We start from the raw sequence: 7,370 nt of genomic DNA, 5'->3' as shown, positions 1-7,370 counted from the left end.
AGCTCCTCTATTTTTGCCCCATTTTCACCGCCACTGTTTTCCTCGTTTTCCTTGCTTTTCTAGCCAAATTTCTTCAATCAAAACACTCCACAACCTTTCTCTCATCTCTCTTGATGTTTTCGCTCCATCTTGCCCAATTTTCCTCCACCAAAAACTCTTAATTCTATTCTTTTCTTCTTCGCCTTTTTAAAGCTGGTGAAAACTTCAACCTCAAAATCCCAATTTTCTTGTCGTTCCAGCATCAATTTTTGGTTGTCCACGTCCCTAGTGAAACAGCACTGAGGTGACTCATCACACAAATGCAGATGTTAAAAGGAAAGCACTGACAACAAATGTAACAATAAAATACCAATAACAAGTAAGCAGTTAAAGAGACACAGAAGTTGATAATCCAATTTGGTAAAATTCACCTACGTGTGGAGGACAATGTGCCCGAGAAAAATAATCCACTAATATTAAAGAGTTAAGCAATTTACAACACAATATTTATCTATAATACATAACTACTACAACGACTCACGCACCTAGGCTCTCCCTAGATGTGAGACTCCCTCTCAAATGTACTTAGGCTCCCCCTAAGTTTGGTAATATAAGTGTTGAACACTTTGGCTTCTGATAGTATGTGAGACTCCTCTCAACATTGTTATCTTCCCTTCAAGTCAGCGAACTCCCTTCACTAATGAATTTTAGGATCCTTCTAATATGGAGAACTCCTTATCTGAAGCTGAGTCTTAGGCTCCACTTAAGACCTAGAATTTCTTCTTTTCAACTGTGCCTTAGGCTCCCTCTAAGACAAAATAATCTTTACATTCTTGAATGATTCACACAACAACGTTGCACATAATAGATGAAGAACTTGCACAGCAGAATGTAGTGAGTAAAGAGCAAGAACACGAAGATGAACAATTCGGCCACAAAACAGAAAACAACTTACTCGATTAACAAAAGCGACAACCTTAAATGATCAGCATAATTCTCTTTAAATAATCGAATCCAAGAAAGAAAAAAAATCCCATTTAGAAAAGATAAGTCACGCCTCAATAAAGGAAAATATCAGAGAAAATATTATACTCGAATATTTCCATATAAGAAAAATATTTCACAAGAAGATACTCTGATGTCACAGATAGATGCTAAGACTTTATTTGAGACATTTGCAGAAATTACTGTCTTAGAAAAATATAAAGCCAATTAAACAAATCTCCAACAAACTCCCTCTTTGGTTGATATTTTTTTAAGGCAAAATAAACACCAAAACACGTCAGTAGAAGATAAGAAGATGAAGAACTAGCATGCTGAGCTAAACTCATTCTCCTTTTTTTTTTTTTACTTACAAAAACAGCCAATGTAAACTTCAATAGAATCAGAAACCATGACTTTAGAAATGGTTGAAATTAGACAAAAAAATTATTTTCAACACAAATGCTCTAGACAAACAACAAGCATTTCAAGCACAACGGTACCTTCAAAATTCTTCCATATAACATCAAACTTAAGATAATTGACTTCAAAAACATCACCAATAGAGCCAAAGGCAGATGCAATGACATTTTCAGGGATCATAACAAACAAACTAACACAACCTACACAAGGAAGGTTGATTTTCTCAATTAAGGCATACACACCAACAACTTCGGTTATGGGCTCCGAGCAGCAAATGACCCAAACCAGAATTTTCATTAACTGCTACAATTCAATTCTGCACAAGCCCAAACTAGTCCTCAAGGCTTCATTAACACTCTTAGTTTCAATTGGAGATGTAAGGCAAGTATTGTTAGTCATTTGGAGATAGTCAACCCTATCCTTCTTTCTGGCAGTCACTCCTACATCTAGATTACTAATTATGTCACTAGAGGGATGATTTTTACGAACTCTGCTAAATAGGAGCTTGTTACTGGTTTCAATCAGCTTAGAAACTGACTAGATATTCTCTACCAGAGTTTCAAGATTCATGTCAGATGACATATTAGAGGAGATGTTAGGAACATCTGTATTGACAAGTGGAAACACACTGATATTTTCTTCTTCCTCAGTTGTAGAAACTAATAAATCAACAACATCATCAATCATAACATTGATGGATTCCATGACACAATGTGTTCGTTTACTGTAGACACGGTATGCTCGACTATTTGTGGAAAATCCATGAAATATGTCTTCATCAAACTTTGAATTCTATTTCCGTCTGGCTTCTCTATCAGTCATAATGTAACACATATTGCCGAAGATATGGAAGTATTTAACATTTGGCATTCTCCCCTCCAAATTTCATAATTTGTGCAGGCTGTTCTTGGGAAAAGAGCAATTCGGTTGAAAATATGACATGCAATGTTGAGAGCTTCAGCCCATAACTGAAGAGGCAAATCTTTAGCATATAACATAGCACAAGGCATCTCTTGGAGGATCCTATTTTTTTGCTCAATCACACCATTTGGTTGGGAAGTAATAGGAACTGAAAATTCATGATGTATTCCTTCAAAGGAACAAAATTTAACAAACTGCATATTTTCAAATTCTTTGCCATGGACACTAAGAATGCAAAGAATCTTCAAGTCTTTTTCTTTTTGAAGTTGAATACACAAAGTTTAACATACAGAAAAATTGCATATTTTCAAATTCTTTTCCATGTCCCAATAAGCCCCTAGCACCTTCAATTTACCATTAAACCCTTGAATTTTTCAAAATTTACCATATTTCAAAATGTTGACTTTTTAGTTGACTTTGACCATCGACCGTTGACTTTGACTTGACTTGTTCCAAGCATGCATATTTCATCCTCAAACAAGCTCGACTAAGTTCATTACCCTCAAATTATTCCTTGGGTTCTTACTTCCCTTTCCTCAATGAAACAAACGTTAATCCAATTTTTTTTTTATTTTTAAACATATTTCTTAACTAAAGTTCCCAAGTCAAACTTAATCTCGAGTTCCCAAGTTCAACCTCAAATATAAGTTCCCTTACATTTCCAAGAAAGAGTAAAAGAAGAGAGGGTTTATGCTTTGCTTCTCCATCTTCAAAATATTGGTGTAGCTTCACTTTTCATCTTCAAAATTTTAGTGCAACTTCGCTTCTCCATCTTCAATCAAGTTTGGTACACTTCTCTAGTTTGGTTTATAGGGATGAAATCCCTATCACAGCGGAAAGCACAAAACAAAAATTCATTATTAATTTGGGGTTTTTGAAATACTCGTACACTGGGCAATTCAAAAATAATACAAAGACCAAAGAAAAACAAAAAATAGCCTACTGTAAAATTAGAACCTAGGTTAAACATGCTTAAAAGGGATAGAAAACCTTTACCTTTGTAGAACCAAGTGAGAATCCAATTCTCTAATTGGGATTTTAGAACACCATAAAAAAAAAAAAAAACATTTCTATCATCTGAGAAACCTTTGGTAATTCTTGGTTTATGTGAATCATTTGAATTGGTAAAAAGAAAGGGAGAAGGAGGAATTTTCTTTGAGAGAAGTGAAAAGGCCAAAACTGTTCCGTGCAAGATTTTTCTCTTTTTTCTCTGTGATCAATATATATATATATATATATATATCAATTGAGATAGAAAGGGAGAGAAACGTGGAACTACCCATGTTTTTTAGATAACTTTTCTATGTGGAAGTTATCTAATTGATTAAATTAATTATTAATAATTAATTAATTAATTAATCATTAATTAAATCTAATTTAATTAATGATCTCATTTAAATCATACTAAATGAAGCATCTCTCACATACTCTATAGTTTTAATTCAATTAATTAAACTAAATTAAAAAATTATTTAATTATCCAATTAAATTATCTCCAAATTAGATATCAAGTATTTAATTTAGCTTACATTTGAATCATATTCAATTGTATTTCTCTCATAACCTATAGTTTTAATGTGCATCAAATACACATTAATTTTAACCTAAAGTTTCAATATGAATTCAATTATTAATATTTGAACTCCTTCAAATATTTATTTCTCTCATAAATTAATTTTGAATCATATCCAAAAATAAATTTACATTATAAAGTTTAATTAAAATATAAACTTTATATTATAATTGTTAGGTCTTTAAAAGACATATTTCCTATGTTAATTCCCCCAAAATCGTGTTGATTATTTGCTTTTAATGCTAATTTTGTAGGTAAAACAATCCTCGAGGCGGTTAGGAGTCATTCTGAGAAATTGGGTCAAAAAGGATAAAAAAAATGTCCAAGAAAGTCAACAAAGTTGAAGAGAACAAAAAAAATTAACGAAATGCCATCAAGCTCCAGTGTCACGACCCTAGGAGAAGCGTCGAGCAACACTTGAAGACAAAAGGCTTACTTTTGCTGCAAAACAGGACAGTGTTGCAACGCTCCCCACAGCATTGCAACGCTCCAAAAGTTGACGTGACTGATCCCGCGTGCATGCCTCGCGCAACGCAACATCAAGGCCAGCGTCACGTCTCAAGCGCAACGCTTCTTAATTTTGTTGTGATTTAATATTGCAACACTAACCTCAACTTTGCGACATTACCTTGCAAGTATAAATAATTTTTCTTTCATTTTTGCATGAGAATGAAGCATAATTTCGATGGAGGCTAGAATTTCTCTCTATATCAATTAGTTTCTATGGTAATTTTGTTTCCTACTTAAGTTAGATTTTGATTTCTTTTTGGATTGTAATCAATAATTTGTAGTTCTTCATGAATTTGTCTATGGATTTTTGAAGTAATATAATCTTGTTTATATTTCAAGAGTTCTTGCAATTCTTTTGAGTTTTCTACTTATCTTTACCATTAGCAACCTGATTGAGCATTATTGAATTTGTTTTTAATTCTTGAAGCATGTTGAATAATCTATATCTTGAACATGTTTAGCCTTGATGCTTGATTTTGTCACAATCATGATTAAATGCATTGCTTTTAATGTGTTCAATAGAATGTCTAGCCAAGATCTACAAGAGGCAATAGTAATTGTGTGTTTAATGGCTATCCTAGGATGCACTCATTACTAGATTTGAAGAAAATTCGATTAATTGAGTAAGGTATCTTAACAATTAATCGGCATGATTGAATCCTAGAACTTAATGTGCGTGTTTTCTCTTCTATATGGCCGATGTCGAACCCAATAGAGGTAGAAGCATGTAGATTTATTAGGGTTAAGACTATCATACCTTAATTGATGATTAGGATGCTCTCTTAACTAGGTTAATGTTAGTTGTCCGCCTTTGTAGAGACTAGTTTAATCTAGTTAAGTAGGTAGTTGCAAGCTTAATCCAATTGTGAATTAAATTTGTAGAATTCAATGATAGGAATTGCATTGAACGTCTAACTTGGATTAAAAGCAAGATTGTTCTAAATTGGGTTACTATTATCCTTTGTTTTTTTATTTTTAGTATGTTTCTTATCTTAATAAAAAAAAATCCCGTTTTATAGCTTTTATAGTTAAGCTTGGTTAAGGAAAAGATTAAATAACCTTTCCATATGAATCGACCTCTTACTTCCACTTTAACTACGAGTTAGTTTAGATTGTTGTTCGAGCTTTACAAATATTGTTTGTTTCGGGTTAGGTAGAACTAACGACACCTACTTAGCTCTGAACAATAATGTATCATTATACATTATATTATTTTCCTAAGTGAATTTGAACATTTCAAACTCTATTCAAAGCATGGTTACCTTAGTTCCCTTTATGAGCTAGGAAGGGGACCTCATGGACCTACGAATCAAGCTCCAACGATATAAGATTAATTGGCTAAACTCATTACCAATTAAACAATATTCGTTAACTGTGGGTCCACTCAACTAAGGGCCCATAGTTGCACTCTTCTCACAGCAAATATATTTCTGTGTTCACGGATATAGACTAATAACAACAAGTTAGTCCTTCATGAGTGTTCGTAACACCAACTGGGTCAAATTATCGTTTTACCCCTGGGTTACCTTTGTATCCTTTAGTACCAGTACTCCACTGATGAACAAACTATTTCTGGTCCAACCATTAAATAAAAGTGCCTGGGACCTGGGCCAGTGAGAGGGTAGAGCCCTTTATTCAAGTCTCGGAGGCACCACTTAAGGGAACACTCATCTACTTACCCAAAGTCGGGAAGGAGTGAATTCCATCTTGTGAAATTATGTTCCCAGCTCCCCACTCGATTTTGTCCTAAAATGGTAGGCTTTTGAGTTGGGGAACTGACCACTCTCACCCATCAAATCAAAGGACAATCCCTCATGAACATGAGTCCATAACTCACTCATGATTAAAACTAAGTTGCCTAATGAAGGAACTCTAATGAGAGAACCTTGAGCGGAAGTGGATTAACCAAATTCCATAATTTATTGAATGCAAAGTTTTACAATAAACAAGCAATAAGATATGTAATTAAATCTAAATTAAAACATGCATTAAAAGAAAGAGTTTCAATAAACCTCACCCTTGAAGACTTTTCTTCGCATTTTTCCCTCGAACGAATTATGAACAACTTGAAGACCTTCTTCAAGATAAACCTCGAACCAAAACTGGACACTACCACAATGGATACCTTGGTATTCTCAGAGTGAGACCCCAAGAGTGGTGGGCTCTGACTATTTTGGTTAAGAGGGAAAACTTAATGTGTAGAGGAAGAATATTGAGAACTTTCACACCAAAACTCAAAAAGACACAGAACACTTATGTCCTTTTTCTATCTCGATCGTGATTCACCAACAACAACCAAGAAGAAGAAAAACATTTTCTTTTTAAATTTCCATAAAATAATCATCACCTACTAATGTGGGTGGAGAGAAAATAAGGGGAAAGGAGTTGTAACTTCTTTCCTTATTATTAAAATAATAATAATAATATAAATATAAAATGATAACTAACTTATCATATTATATATATATATATATATATATTAAATTATATGTTATATCAAATATAACATATAACCTATAATTTTAATATTGTATCACATACAATATAAACTATAGTTTCTTTTCTCTTTTATATGGCATTTAATATAAATATTATTTATATTAAATTTAACAACTATGAATCCAATTCATATAATCTATATTTGAATTTCATTCAAATACTCATTTCCTCCAATTAAGCTATAATGTATCAAATACATTATGACAATTATATCACATATAATTGAAACAACTTAATTATATTGTATATAATTAAATTCATCTATTAATTTAAACAATTCAAATTAATCGAAAACTGATTCTCAACTAAATCTTTTTGAGCTACCAAGGGGACCTCATGGATCTGTAGCTTGAAGCTCCAACGGTACATGAATAATTAATTAAACTCTTTAATTACATTTTTCACCATCCGTTAATCGTCGAACACTCCACTAAAGACCGACAGCTGCACTCTTCGCATTACAGATATATTTATATGTCCATTG

The sequence above is a fragment of the Benincasa hispida genome, chromosome 12, assembly GCF_009727055.1.
Source record: "Benincasa hispida cultivar B227 chromosome 12, ASM972705v1, whole genome shotgun sequence".
Classification (NCBI taxonomy): domain Eukaryota; kingdom Viridiplantae; phylum Streptophyta; class Magnoliopsida; order Cucurbitales; family Cucurbitaceae; genus Benincasa; species Benincasa hispida.
The sequence above is the reverse complement of the archived record's forward strand: the minus strand, read 5'-3'. Positions refer to the sequence as shown.